This window comes from Chionomys nivalis, chromosome 1, assembly GCF_950005125.1.
Source record: "Chionomys nivalis chromosome 1, mChiNiv1.1, whole genome shotgun sequence".
Classification (NCBI taxonomy): Eukaryota; Metazoa; Chordata; class Mammalia; order Rodentia; family Cricetidae; genus Chionomys; species Chionomys nivalis.
This window is the reverse complement of record NC_080086.1, coordinates 45,511,293-45,527,957: the sequence shown is the minus strand read 5'-3', so window position 1 is coordinate 45,527,957 and position 16,665 is coordinate 45,511,293.

Genomic DNA, 16,665 nt, shown 5'->3' with positions numbered 1-16,665 from the left:
AATATTTTGAGCATTTCACTACATAGGCATTTCATAAAAAATCTCTATAAGTTTTTTATTGTTGTATAAATGAATTTTATAGTAAAGAATAATGTCAGCAACTGGTTAATTATTTCGCTGTTTCATAGAACCAATGATTTGTTTTCAATTTCTTTTATTTCTTTTCTTTATTCTCATTCCTTTTCTTTTTGTTAATCACAAATTTTGTTCATTAATTGTAATTCCTTTTATCGCAATTTAGTAATGTAGAGCTACAAAATTCTCTTTGTGGATACTTTATAGTCTACAAAAGTTTTTGTGTGAATGTTTATCAATGGATGTGATGTGTGTGTATGTTCATGTCTGCTGTGGGGTTGTACATGGGCTTTGGCACATGTGGAGATGAAAGGACAACCTTTGGTGTTAGTCCTGGCCTTCAGCCTGACTTGAAGTGGTTCCTTTGTTGTTTGTCACTTTGCTGCATCCCCCAATATAGCTGACTCTAGATTTCTGAAGCATCTCCATTATTCTTCTACCCTATTTCTATGGAAAAACTGGTAACACAGCGGAGCACCACCATATCTGGCTTTGCATCTGGCTTTACATGGGTTATAGGCAAATGAACTCTGGTCTTCAGGCTTGAGTGTTAAGTGCTTTATCCATTGAGTTATCTCTGCTGGTCTCACACAGATTTCGAGATGCTTTTTCAAAGTTTTTCATTAAAATGGAAAAATTACGACTTCCTTTCTTCTTTTATTATCTATGAGATATATAATGGTAGATTCCTTACCTTTCATGTATTTATATATCTTAAACATTTTGATTTATAATTTAGCTTGCTATAGTATTTAAATATATTTTGTTAAGTATTTATACAAAGTATTTATAGAATAGATGTAAGGTGATAGTATGGTCTATTTCAATAAATGTTCTACTGTATTAGAGAATGTATATTTTGTTGTTAAGTATAATTTTCTAATGATATGTTACTGAATGATTTCAGTTTGGTTGATAGCACTCTGCTGTTTGCTTAATCATTTGAACTACACAGTTTTGTTTAATTTGCAATATAAAATAATGAAAAATTTCAACAAGTATGCTTTGTCCTCCTCTTAGTTTTATCAGTTCTTCTTGGTTCATAATTATATGTGGAAAGTGTCATAAATGAAGAAAAAAACTCACTTCACAAATACACATTTGGAAAACATGCACAGAAAACACCTGCATTTGAAAGAAGGCAAAAAAAAAAAAAAAAAAAAAAACAGGGAAATGATTCATATAGGTTTTTGTGTTTTCAACCAGAAATAAAAAATAATACAAATAGAGAATTTTTAAGTAAATGAGAATTATTTTCCTTTAAGTTTATTGAAAGATGACTAAATGTTTAGAAAAAATATAATGCGTATTATGGTTTATAATCAATTTAAAAGTGAAACATGAAAATAAAAAGACAAGAAATGATGTTTAAACTGTATTTTATTTTTTAAAGAATATTTGTATTGACTGATGTTTAGGTATTCATAAAAATTAAAGAGACGTTCCCTTGCTAAGGTAGATAAAGAATATTATCATTTCATTTTATTCCTTCAGTAAACAAACCTGGATTACATACTTGAAAAGATAATTTTCAAAACAGGTTTATCATAACTATCATAACTTTTATGTAGAAATAAAAATGAGGGCATATTGAGGAGTTATTTCATTCATAATAGGAAAAGTCAAGTTTTTAATACACAGAAAACTGTCCTTTTTTGTTTTCAAACTGTATTTTAATGATATATTTAAAATACTATAGTATTTTATATACAAATATAAAATATTTATGTGTGACTTATAGTTATGTGTGCTTCAGTAAAGATACATCTGTTAATTTCGCAACAGTTATGATGTTATCAGTAGTTTGTAAAAAGTGATAAAATATGAGTATTAAAAACTATACTTAATTGAGAAGAGGGAAATAAAAATGTAAAAATAGATCAACATCATAACTAGAAAATAAATGACAGTTTTTATACTAAAAACAAGTTAAGTTGGTATTCATAGTAAATATAGATGGTCAAAATATTTCAAATTAAAAAATAGATATTTTTAAAATTGCATTTCTTAAAACAAGGGTCTATTTTATGCTCCTTAGCTAAGCTATTCTGTTACAAAATCAAAGATCCAAAGAAAAATATTATATGTAGAAGAAAACGTTTATAAAACAATGTCCTACTAGCAGAAGGTGTGTCTCAGATTAAATAATTTAGAGATATTCCTGAATATAAAAATTTTATTCAAGCCAGGGTGAGTGGCTGGTCACGTATAAGACAATAATTCAAACTAATTTCTTCTTGCAGTCATGATACTCAGAACACTCCAGGACAAATGGTTTACATGAAACATTCAGCTTTTAAGGGGGTAATTTTTTAAAAAAACAAAAAAATCCTGTTTGTTTTCTCATTTTACATATTTGATATTTTTGAGTTAGGGTCTTCCTAAGCAGTCATAGCTGTCCTTGAACGGGCTACTTAGACCAGACTGGTCTTGAACTCTCAGAGATTTTTCTGTCTCCGCATCTGAAATGGTGGGTTTAAAGGCATATATCACAAAAATAAAATCAAAATGACAGCATGATAAAAAATAAAAACAAAACAAAAATGGTAAGCCAGACCCAAAAAGAGGAACATGGGATGTACTCACTCATTATTGGTTTCTAGTCATAAATAAAGGACATTGAGCCTATAACTCGTGATCCTAGAGAAGCTAAATAAGAAGGTGAACCCAAAGAAAAACATATAGGCATCCTCCTGGATATTAACCTTCATCAGGCTATGAAAGGAGACAGAGACAGAGACCCACATTGGAGCAAGGGACTGAAATCCCAAGGTCCAAATCAGGAGCAGAAGGAGAGAGAGAGTAGGAGCAAGGAACTCAGGACCGCGAGGAATGCACCCACATACAGAGACAATGGGGATGATCTATCGGGAACTCACCAAGGCCAGCTGGACTGGGTCTGAAAAAGCATGGGATAAAACCGGACTCACTGAACATAACGGACAATGAGGACTACTGAGACCTCAAGAACAATGGCACTGGGTTTTGATCCTACTGCACGTGCTGGCTTTGTGGGAGCATAGGCAGCTTGGATGCTCACCTTACTAGACCCGGAAGGAGGTGGGAGGTCCTTGGACTTCTCACAGGGCAGGGAACCCTGACTGCTCTTTGGGCTGATGAGGGAAGGGGACTTGATTGGGGGAGGGGGAGGGAAATGGGAGGTGGTGGCGGGGAGGAGGCAGAAATCTTCAATAATTAAATAATAATAATAATAAAAGAATTAGAAAAAATGTAAGTTCCCAGCCAGTGGCAGCCTTCTGTACAATTACTGTTGCCTATTTCTGCTTCAAAAATTTATGTTTAAAAAAAAAAAATTGAACAGAATTCTGAAAATCACCCAAGGTGACACGAAGTAAGCTTGCTGTGAGTGAACTCTCATTCTAACCTCTTATTCTGATTTCACACTACTGCAAAGCTAGTGTAGACCTACTTCTTCATTTTTTGCCTTAAATATTATACCATTCCAGTGTACCCCACTTATGCTGTTCCATCTGCCAGCATCTCTCTTTCTATACTTATATACCTAGAAAAATTGTGCTGATCTTTCAAAGCCTAATTCTGATAAAAATCTGACCTCTGAATGTATTTAGACATCCTTAATTTGTGTAAGTATGCTAATACTTGCACAGCCATATGTGGCTTTTATATTTTGTCTTTTAACTTGTGATGTAGTCCGTAAGATAGGAAATACTTTTCATGCTATGTAGTGAATAAAAGTTTTTGAATTGTGTAAATTTATATGTATAAACTATCAGCAAGTAGATACTTGAATCACTGATCACTCATCCTATAAAACAGAGGTTTCACAATAATGGATGAGGTTATGTATCCTCACTCAACTCCTTCTTCCTGAAGTAGTTATTAATTTAAATAAACTGTGCAAATATTCTCTGAAATTCTCATAAGGATTATGAGGAATGTGTAAGGACTGTTGTCGCCAGTCTTTGTTAAGTCCCATTAAATGGAATGATGTATGTTAGTAAAGGCAAACACTAAAGCTTTTGTCAGCAAATGACATTCTCTAATTAAATGATTTGATCATTCTTTTCTTATACCCAGAGGGTGGGAAAAATGAGGCAATCATAATCATGGGATTATAAGAGATTGTATTAGTAAACAGCATTGTAAAATGGATGTGACAACATCGTTTTGTGGGAAATGGTATGCATTAAGTGCTGACTTGCACAGAACATCAAAGTGATCTCATCACATTCTCTTCTCTAGATATCAGCAGTGACAGTTACAAAAGAGATCTTACACTCCACCTGGCATCTATAGTCTTCTACAAGATTATAACATAAAATGCTTACGCATTTTTCTGTTAGGCTAGTGTTAGTCTTGCTTGTTTAGGTTTGAATACAGGGTGTCTGTCCTAGGAGAGGAGAAAGAGAAATAGAGGAGAGAGGAAAGAGAGAGATAGAGGAGAGAGAAAAGAGAGAGATAGAGGAGAGAGGAGAAAGGAGAGAGAGAGAGAACAAGAATGGAGTGTGGGCAATCTTTAATGAGGTAGTGAGGAATCGGAAAAATGATTAGGCCACAGTGCAGAGATGGTGCTAATCTTGGGGTTCTTCTTTCCAGAGATGATAAGTGAATTACAGTTTCCAACAGGAAACTGCACTTAATATGTAGTATAGATTTTTAAGGAAGAATGATTGTGAGAGCCTGTCAGTCATACATCATAGGCATTGGTGGAGATTTTCCATTCTATAACTCCTTGAATTTTCAGCTCAACTAAGAGGCAGTTGTGTGGCTAAATGTGGACATTGTAAAAAAAAAAAAAACTTGGCAACAGTGAAAGCTTTCTTACCAGACAATGACAAGAAATTCATTCATTATCGAATACATGAAAATCCAAGGATTTCCAGTCCTACATCATTCACAATTCACACTCTGCATGTCTTCATGCTGTGTGGTGTGAGGGAATATAGCCTGAAATACCCAGCTTTAGAATAAAGACAATTTTGTATTATCAATTGGATTTCTTTTAAATGTACATACAAAGTTGTATTTTCTTTCAGAAACTTAATGGTTTAATTATGTAAAATAGAATTTTCTACCACCATTCTTTAACTTGTATAAAATTAGTGTGCATTTGAAATGTATTGTGTTAGAATATTTAATTTGAAAATTTTCAATTTGAATAGATGTATAGAATATGATTGAATTTGGATTTATAATCCAAGGCTTTTTAAATGTCCCCAAATATATTTCTTCCATTTTGTACTATGTATCTGTGTAAAAGTAGCATGTTCATCCTGGAGGATTATAAAATCAAGACATCAATTGACTCTAAACATGGTTAAATATGTGACATTTTCTTCCACCTCAAATAATACCCAAGATATAATCATTTATTAAATAACCATGTTCATCATAATTTTCCATCATGTAAAATATCTGCACATCAAAGAATTGCTTTATTTTAAATTTTATGATTTATTAGCAATAAAGGTTTGAATTACATACCAGTATTACACACTTACATATTTGGGTTGAATGAAAATTTCTCAAGCATGAAAGGATTATGAGAGGAAAAACTTAAAAAAAAAAAAAAAAAAAAAACCTTTGTTGAGTTGATACAAACATCTCAATAAGCCCTCACCCTACATCAAGTAAACTTCCCTTTGAAATAGATGGACACAACAACAGATGGAAACAGAGGCAATGACCCACATCGGAGCACTGGACTGAGCTCCCAAGATCCAGCTGATGAGTGGAAGGAGTGAGAGTATGAGCAAGGAATTCAAGACCATGAGGGGGTCATTCACTGAGACAGTTTGCTTGAGCTAATGGGAGCTCACCAACTCCAACTGGACTGAGAGTGAATGAGCATGGGAACAATCAAGCCCCCCTGAAGGGAGTTGACAGCTGGGGCAGACTGAGGAACCACTGATAGTGACACTGGATTGTGTCTCTACTGCATATACCGGCTTCATGAGATCCTATTCTCTTTGGACTTAAACCTTGCTCAACCTAGAAGTAGTAGGGAGGACCCCATGTACAGGGTGGGGTACATGACACTCCCTTAGCGTTGGAGGGGTGGGGGAGGGTCTGTGAAGGGAGAAGGAGGGGACTGGGAGAAGGGCAGGGAGTGAGAAATTGGATTGGTATTTTTTAAAAGTAATAATAAAAAAAGAAAAAAAAGAAATAGCTGGACATCATTATATAAAGTCATACACATAAAAATGTAGAATTCTTTTAGACAAACATCCACAATACAACTTTTTGTTTGTTTGTTTGTTTTTTGTTTTTTGAGACAGGGTTTCTCTGTAGCTTTGGAGCCTGTCCTGGAACTAGCTCTTGTAGACCAGGCTGTTCTCAGACTCACTGAAATCCATCTGCCTTTGCCTCTCGAATGCTGCGATTAAAGGCATGCGCCACCACCGCACCGCCACAATATAACTCTTAAAATAAGGATCAGGGATTATTGCAGAAGGGGGATGGCAAAAGTGTAAAAGCCAGACGAAAAGTGTTTGCTGTGCACTGTGTCTTCTAGGAATGTCAGAAGCTACACCCATGAAGTCTCATCAACATGATTACCTAAATGTAATCTGAACAAGTACAACAATAATAAACACGCTAGTAGTAATGTGACAGGGGAAAGTCCAGGGAACCTCAACCCTACATTAAGAACTATAGGCAACAGAGGACTGCTGAGATAGGGGGAATATTCTTCTCCTGGGAGGAGCATATCAGTTAGTTTTCCAATACTAAATGTTCAGCCCTGAAAAACATACATTCAGGTAACAGTATATAGACTGAAAAGATTACACTTAAGCACTTAGTAGAATATGTATGTATGTGTGTATTGTGAGCATGTAATAACCAAAATTAACAAAAAAGAAATCATGGATTTGAAAAAGAGCAAGGAGAGGCATATAAGAGAGACTTGTAGGTTCTAAGGTGATATGCAAGATATTCATCAGTATAGGATAGGGTCATTTCAGGTTCCCTCTCTTTAGTTGCCCAAGGTACCAGCTGGGGACATCTCCCTGGACACCTGCTAACCCCTCTAGAGTCAAGTTTCTTGCCAACCCTAAAATGGCTCTCTTAGTTAGGATATATACTTCGCTGCTCCCGTATCCTCCCTTCCTATATCCCAACCATCCTAATCCCCCGAGCTCCTCCCATCCTCCCCTTCTCATGTTTCTCATCCCATTTCCCCTTTGCCCCTTGCCATCTCACCCGCAAGTTCCCAGTTTTTGCCCTGCAATCTTGTCTACTTCCCCTCTCCAGGCGGATGACTATATGATTTTCTTTGGGTTCACTTTCTTATTTAGCTTCTCTAGGATCACAAATTATATGCTCAATGTCCTTAGAATCTTCATCTGGCGATGGATCGAGGTAGAGACAGAGTCTCAGTTTGGAGCAACGGTCTGAGCTCTTAAGGTCCAAATGAGGAGCAGAAGGAGGGAGAACATGAGCAAGGAAACCAGGACCACGAGGGATGCACCCACCCACTATGACAGTGGAACTGATTTATTGTGAGCCCACCAAGGCCAGCTGGTCTGGGTCTGAATAAGCATGGGTTGAAACTGGACTCTCTGAGCATGGCGGACAATGAAGGCTGATGAGAAGCCAAGGACAATGGCACTAGGTTTCGATCCTAATACATGAACTGGCTTTGTGGGTGCTTAGCCTGTTTAGACGCTCACCTTCCTGGACATAGATAGAAGACCTTCGTCTTCCCGCAGGGCAGAGAATTTGGACTGCTCTTCAGTATCGAGAGGGAGGGGGAATGGTGTGGGGGGAGGAGAAGAGGAGTGGGAATAGGGGGAGGGGACTGGGGGAGAGGGGGCAATATTTGGGAGGAGGGGAGGGAAATGGGAAACGGGGAGAAGGTGGAAATTTTAATTAAAAAAGAATAAAAAAATAAATAAAATAAAATAAAAAAAGAGAGACTTGTAGCGAGAAAAGGTAAGGAGGAAATGACGTAATTATACTATAATATCAAAATATTAAAGAGATAATTAAAATAAAAGAATATAGTGATATATAGAATTGCCTATCAATGAACTTTTTGAAGGCTGAATATTTGGGGTCAATGAAAATAAGATATTAATCCAGATCTGGAACTGTGAAAGGGGCTTCTGGATATGGCTCCAGGCCTGCTGTAAACTCTTAAGATAAAGCCTAAACTCTGGCTATCTCGGTTTCTTCATTATTTTTTCTTTTGTGTTTCTAATTATTGTCAGTGGAGCAGAAACTACAGAAACACTTGAGAACCTCCTAGTGAGAAACAGGACAAAGGAAGTAATTGGTTACGCTTTGTTACTTTATTATATAGTTTCAAGGACTGTAAACTATAGCCAAAATTTCTAAGTCTCTATTTTTCTATTCTCTCTTTTCAGAAGAATATAAAATAACATCAATGTAATATCATTTAAAAATTAAGAATCACAAAAATTAAAGCATGCCAATTTTATCACAGCAAATGTTTAAAAATAAAGACATGGCTAAATGAAATCACAGAAGCTACACATCAGAGCTGGATTTGTTTTTTGTTGCAAATATTTTCAGCATAGAATTTTCTGCTGTATCCTAAAAACAAAACAAAACAAAACAAAAAACAAACAAAACAAAAAAAACAAAGCTTGAAACCTCCCTGTTTGCAATCTTCTTGCTTCTGTCTCTTGAGTGCTAATACTACAGCCACAAGCAACAATTTTCAGAGTCAGCAGAGAGGATTTAATTAATAATTTTTTAATTAAGGAAACCTTTTAAACATCTTAAATAGTAAAATAGTGAATCTAGATTTTTCAAAAATAAGCTGAGAGAAGATATGAAAAATGATTGAAAGCAAAAAGGAAAGGACAGTTTGGAGCACTGGCAAAGACAAAGAAGAGATAAAACATTACCCACAGAACTGTGAAAACAAAGGGTAAGAAAATGGAATGTGGTCACTTTTCAGAGTATGAGGACAGTCAATAGGATCAGCCTGTACAAATGAAGAAAAATGAGTGTGGAAAGGCATACTCAGAGTGTGGACAATAGCAAACTCTGCTCTCCTTAGATTGGAAGATAGCATGTGTGCTTATAAACTCTCAAGATTCAGACAGTCAAGAGTAAAAATGTCACCAGTCTAAATACTGTTCACTTATGATTTATACCAAATAGATAAAACGCAAAAATTAAAAAAATCAGTAGCCTGTGAGATCTGCAATAATACTTCATTCTTGGGACAAAACATCTCTGTGCAAAATACACATAGATATTTTTTGGCTTCTTTTTTTCCAACCTCTCGTATACTGTCTTGTGTGTCTCACACTAAGCAGCTACAATATAGTGGACTAGAAAGGGGAAAATATTGCTTCACCTTTGCTAAATTGACACATTGTCTTTCTACTAATACCATACTGTCACATATAAATAAATGTCTTTGAAATGTTGATTGTTCAGGAGTTTGCCTAAGTGTTTAGGTACATAAATTAACAAGTCCTCCCAATACAGTGCAGAATATACAGAGAACGTTTCCAAATGTCAAAAAACCAGAAGGTAGGGTGAAGATCTGTCCACATTTTAGGCAAGGGGAACTAATTCATCTGCTGTCTTTGTTTCTTTCCCCACTAGCATATTTATGCTCACACACACACTCACCAGCTATCTTTAATTATGACACTACCATACATTGATTATAGCATGAATCATAAAAACCCAGAGCCAGATATTAGGATTCAAGCTGACAATCAGGAAAACAGCTAAGCCACTGCAAAAGTCTTGCCTATACCAAAGCTGGGTGACTACAGACAGAGCACTGAGCCTCTCCCTCCTACCATCTTATATTCTACTTTAATGCTCTGATTAAAGATGAGTGACTTCCTAGTTCTAGGATTAAAGATGTGAGTCACCACCACCTGGATCTGTTTCTGCATTGATCTTGTGTAGTCCAGGGTGACCTTAAATTTATAGAGATCCTTGTGCCTCTGTCTCCCCAAACCTGGGTTAAGGGTGCGTAACAGCACTGCCTGGCCTCTAGTGGTTTAGGTTTACCTTCTGATCTTTAGGCAAGCTTTATTTATAAGACATAAATAATTTTTGCCTGGCAATCTTGTCTACTTTCAATATCCAGGAGGATAACTACATGTTTTTCTTTGGGTTCACCTGTTTATTTAACTTCTCTAGGATCATGAATTATAGGCTAAAAGTCCTTTATTTATGGCTAGAATCCACTGTGTGAGGACATACCATATTCATTTTTGGGGTCTGGGTTACCTCACTCAAGATAGTGTTTTCTATTTCCATCCATTGGCATGCAAAATTCAAGATGTCATTGTTTTTTACTGCTGAGTAGTACTCTAATGTGTACATATTCTACAATTTCTTTATCCATTCTTCCATTGAGGGGCATCTAGGTTGTTTCCAGATTCTGGCTATTACAAACAATGCTGCTATAAACATAGTTGAGCATATAATTTTCTTGTATGATAGGGCATCTCTTGGGTATATTCCCAAGAGGGGTATTGCTGGGTCCTGGGTTAGGTTGATCCCGAATTTCCTGAGAAACCACCACACTGATTTCCAAAGTGGTTGCACAAGTTTGTATTCCCACCAGCAATAGATGAGTGTTCCCCTTACCCCACATCCTCTCCAGCTATCATTGGTGTTTTTGATTTTAGCCATTCTGACAGGTGTAAGATGGTATCTCAAAGTTGTTTTGATTTGCATTCCCTGATCGCTAAGGAGGTTGAGCACGACCTTAAGTGTCTTTTGGCCATTTGAACGTCTTCAGTTGAGAATTCTCTGTTCAGTTCAGTTCAGTACCCCCTTTTTTTAATGGGGTGAATTAGCATTTTAAAGCCTAGTTTCTTGAGCTCTCAAGGTCCAAATGAGGAACAGAAGGAGAGAGAACTTGGGCAAGGAAATCAGGACCCCGAGAGGTGCACCAATCCACTGAGATGGTAGGGCTGATCTAACGGGAACTCACCAAGGCCAGCTGGACTGGGACTGAAAAGCATCGGATAAAACCGGACTCTCTGAACTTGGCTGACAAGGAGGGCTGACTGAGAAGCCAAGGACAATGGCACTGGGTTTCGATCCTACTGCATGTACTGGTTCTGTGGGAACCTAGTCTGTTTGAATGCTCACCTTCCTAGACCTGGATGGACCTTGGACTTCCCACAGTGGTGTGGGAGAATTGTCTGTAATCTGTCAATCATGTTATAAATTAACGCTGATTGGCCAGGCAGGAAATATAGGCGGGAAAACCAGAAAGGAGGTAGAAATGATGTAATGGGAATAGGAGAATTCTGGGAAGGAGGAAGTTGATTCCTCCCATTCCTGCCCAGACCACAGAAGCAGCAGGATGTGATCTGCCTGACTGAAAAAAGGTACTGAGCCACATGGCTAACATAGGTCAGAAAAATGGGTTAATCAAGATGTGAGAATTAGCCAATGAGAGGCTAGAGCTAATGGGCCAATCAGCTTATAAATTATAGAGATCTCTGTGTGATTTTTCTCTGGGACTAAACATCTGGGGAACTGGGCAGGACAAAAACCCAACAACAAACAAGCCAGGCCTGTCCATGTTACACCACAGGGCAGGGAAACCTGACTGACTGCTCTTTGGTCTGGAGAGGGAGTGGGAGGGGGAGTGGAGGAAAGGGGGAGGGAAATGGGAGGAGGTGAAAATTTGTAATAATAATATAAAAATAAAAAAAGACATAAATAAAATATCACTATAATTGGTGGCAAAGTAAACATACATATGTTATTAATTATGATTTCATTTCTGACTTCTGCTCTTGTTTCTTTGTATTATTTTTATCATGTTATTTGATCTCCTCAAATTCAGTCAATAGAAATATAAGCTGTAGCACCTTTGCAAATAAAAAGCCCAATAATTGCTTGATTTTGTTTTCACATTATATACTTGGAAATGTTTTATCAAAGTTATTACACTGTGCGATTTGGAATTTAGGGCACATTTTCAGAGCCTGTAATGATGATGAAGTTTTAGCTTTGGACTCTCTTAATGACAGCTGAATTCCCTCCCCTGTTTCAGACTATAAAGAAGACTTGAGTTGGCAATGCCAAAAGACCTGAGTAAGGAATCAGCAAACTGTGCTGAGGGCAGTTGCATGGAATTTTCTTAGAAAATCAGGAAAAGAGATTCTCTCCTGCTGATGGTCAGAATGAACTCTACTCAGCGTTAGTATGCCTTTCTTAACATCTATAGTGAACTATGGACTAACTTCCTCGGTGTACGCATGCCCTCCTTAACATGTACAGTAAACTATGCTTCTTCCATGTAAGCATGCCTGTAACATGTACAGTGGACTATGCTTCCTCCATGTAAGCATGTCTTTCTTATCATGTACTTTTGGTGTTATTTCCTCATCTTCAAACCTCAGAATCATCATCTTCAGATCTTCATCATTCCTCTCTACTGTTTTTTTTTTTTTTTTTTTTTTGGAAGCAAGCCACTAGTGTGTTAACTGCCATGAAGGACTTCACTGTCAGGAGTCAGCTCAGTACTTGCTGCATCTAAGATCTAAACTCCACCCATATTATTTTGAAACAAAAGGAAATAAATATGTACACAGTTCTAAATTGGACCTTCTCTTATGGATTGCTTGAATTGTTGGCAGTGCTTATGAAGCAATTTTATTTATTTATTTTTGGAATATGTGCATTCTTTTCTTTAAAAATAAAAACCCAGGTGGTGGTGGCCCATGCCTTTAATACCAGCACTCAGAAGCAGAGGCAGGAGGATCTCTGTAAGTTTGAGGCCAGCCTGGTCTACAAGAGATAGTTTTAGGACAGACTCCAAGGCTACAGAGAAATCCTGTCTCAAAAATTCATAAATAAACAAACAAATAAATAAATATAAAAACTCATAACATACAACTACAATGTAACAGGAATACCAATTTGCCATGGAAAACTATATAATACACTAATCCTTCTGAAAAAAAAATGCTGGTTAAACTTTCTTTTCCTGGATCTTTGATGAAGTGTTTCTGTAGTAGCACTTATACCTCACTAAATACATAGAGAGTATGTAATTGTAGCTTAACATACATTTATTTATTTATTTATTATTTATATGTTTATTTTTTTCCAGTACAAGTTGTCTCCAGTTAATTGTTGGGGAAAAATGCTTCCCTGAAGTCAACGTTTTATAGTTAGTTGCTTCATTTTTTTCTTTAAGATTGAAGGGAAAACCAATGTTATGAATGAACTGATATAACAGGAAATCAGCAGGGGAAAAAGAATTTTGATGGTTTCTTCTTGGCAATGCAGCTATATCCAGTGTAACTGATGAAATACACAAATAGTTCAAACAAAGCCATTAATTTCTGTCCTATCAAAACACTTTTAATTAGAAGCATTTAATTAGACTTGACTAAAATTTCTCAGGAAGATTGCAGACTGCATATTGAAGTTGTTTGGATATGAATAAATGTATTCTTTTCAACATTTACCAAGTACAGCACGTAGCTTCCATGGTTGAAGGTATTTCCTGGGAAATATTCCTGTCAGAATTATTCTTTATCACAAAATTTATGGGAATACAATGTTCTCTCAGGGTTTATTAGTTATTAAGCTTTGCTTTTTTAATTGTTACAATAAATAAGATGCCTTTTTAATGCATTCATGCCATTTTATGCTTTGTCATATTTTTATGGCAAGCAATAAATGTGTTTGATGTTCTTGATACTATTTTACTGCACAATTTTTTTTAGCTTTCATTATCATGAGCATTTTTGACATGAATTAAGATGACATGCAAATCTGCAAGCTCATTTTACTGTAACGAAATTGCTACATTGTTGTATTCATGGTGCCCTTGACTCTTTGGGAGCAAGCTTTGTTTGCACGTAAATTTGACAGAAATCAATTTTTATAAGAGGTTCTCCTTTATTTCTGATATTCCACGGCCATTGGCATATAGAAAGCACACAAATACTTCAATTTCTTTAAAGTTAATGAATTAAGTATCTTTCCTACTAAGTTGAATGATCTTTTTACAGATTAAAAGCAAACAGATGTTTTTGTTTCATGTTTATGAGTGTTTTGCTTGCATGTATTTATGTGAACCATGTATGTTCCTTGTGCCAGAAGAAGTCAGAAGAGAGCATTACATTCTTTTGAAGTGGTAGTTTTGAACTGCCAAGGGTGCCTAGAAACAAACCCAGGTCTCTCCAACTTATTTTAATAGATTTTTTTCTGAAGGCATTCTACTGCAACATGTGCCAAAGTAAATATTATATTAAACAATTTCATAGGAAGTACTTGATATTACTCAACAAATATTTATTAAGAAGTTATTAAATATGAAAGCAAAACCTCACAAGATATAAATTCTTAAATGGTTTCATGTACTGATTTCCAGATTTTTAATATGTACACAATTAATATTCACGCCGTGTGTTCTGTAAGTATTAATTTGCAAGTACTCCTTTTCCTTTAGTGTGTACTTTTAATGCTGGATAATTTACTTATAACGATACTAAATTTTGCCCTGAGCATCTGGTAGCCACTCCAGGTTCAAGTCTCTTGCCAACCCTTAGGTGGCTCCCTTAACTAAGATATGTGCTTCCCTAATCTACTATCCAAACTTCCTTTATCCCCAATCATCCCGTATCCCCAAGATCCCCCCATCCTCTCCTTTTCACCTTTCTCTCCCCATCTCCCCTTACCCCCATCCCACCACACCTCCAAGATTCAAATTTTTTGCCCGGCAATCTTGTCTATTTCCCATAGCCAGGAGGATAACTATATGTTTTTCCTTGGGTTCGCCCTCTTATTTAGCTTCTTTACCATCACAAATTATAGACTCAGTGGCCCCTATCCATGGCTAGAAACCAATTATGAGTGAGTACATCCCATGATCTTCTTTTTGGGTCTGGGTTACCTCACTTAGGATAGTGTTTTCTATTTCCATCTATTTGCATGCAAAATTCGAGAAGTCGTTGTTTTTTACCTCAGAGTAGTACTCTAATGTGTATATATTCCACACTTTCTTCATCCATTCAACCATTGAAGGACATCTAGGTTGCTTTCAGGTTCTGGCTATTACAAATAATGCTGCTATGAACATGGTTGAACAAATGCTTTTGTCATATGATAGGGCATCTCTTGGGTATATTCCCAAGAGTGGTATTGCTGGGTCCAGGGGTAGGTTGATCCCAAATTTCCTGAGAAATCGCCACACTGCTTTCCAAAGTGGTTGCACAAGTTTGCATTCCCACCAGCAATGGATGAGGGTACCCCTTTCTCCACAACCTCTCCAGCAGAGGCTATCATTGGTGTTTCAATGTCTCCAGTTAGTTCCTTGGGCAGCTGAGGATAGGGAACCTGAAATGACCCTATCCTATAGCCATACTGATGAATATCTTGCATATCACCATAGAACCTTCATCTAGTGATGGATGGAGATAGAGACAGAGACCCACACTGGAGCACCGGACTGAGCTCCCAAGGTCCCATTGAGGAGCAGAAGGAGGGAGAACATGAGCAAGGAAGTCAGGACCACGAGGGGTGCACCTACCCACTGAGACAATGGGGCTGATCTATTGGGAGCTCACCAAGGCCAGCTGGACTGTAACTGAAAAAGCATGGGATAAAACCGGACTCTCTGAACATGGAGGATAATGAGAGCTGATGAGAGGTCAAGGACAATGGCACTGGTTTGGTTTTTCGAGACAGGGTTTCTCTGTGGTTTTGGAGCCTGTCCTGGAACTAGCTCTTGTAGAGCAGGCTGGTCTCGAACTCACAGAGATCAGCCTGCCTCTGCCTCCCGAGTGCTGGGATTAAAGGCATGCGCCACCACCGCCCGGCTGGCACTGGGTTTTGATCCTACTTCATGTTCTGGCTTTGTGGGAGCCTAGACAGTTTGGATGTTCACCTTCCTAGACCTGGATGGAGGGGGAGGACCTTGGACTTTCCACAGGGCAGGGAACCCTGACTGCTCTTCGTACTGGAGAGGGAGGAGAAGTGGAGTGAGGGGAGGGGGAGAGGGGAGGGAGGAGGGGGAGGGAAATGGGAGGTGGGGAGGAGGCGGAAAATTTTTTTTCAAAAAAAAAATTAAAAAAAGAGTTATTTGGAAACAAGCCTAAGCTAAGGCCATGCTTTCATAATTAATAAGGTCTCTTTGGAACTGGTGGTCCAAAGAAAGTCCTACTATATCTAATAAAAAGTGTTCTGGAATGAAAAAAAAAATAAAAAAATAAAAACTTATATATGTGTCTCTCTCTGTATATACATACACAAGAGAGCAGATACCCCAGGAGGCCAGACTATGAGGGGAGCTGGAGTTATAGGTGGTCATGGGCCACCTTAGATGGAGGCTGGGAATTGAACTCAGGTCCTCCGCAAGAAGAGTGCACACTGTAAAAGAAAAAAAAAAACAATACTAAATTTTGAAAATAAATATTTTGTTATTCTAGGTGCCTGAAGATGGTAACATGGAGATTCTAAACAAGAAAATGGCAGCTGTGTGTTAAATTTCATTTCCTTGATTTATAATTTGTAATACATAGAACACCTCCTGGCCTAGGAAACACCTTCAAAAGAGTGAAGTTGTTAAAGAAGCTAATTTTCTTTCTCTCTGTGTATCTCATGAAGCCTGCCTTTATACCATTCTGA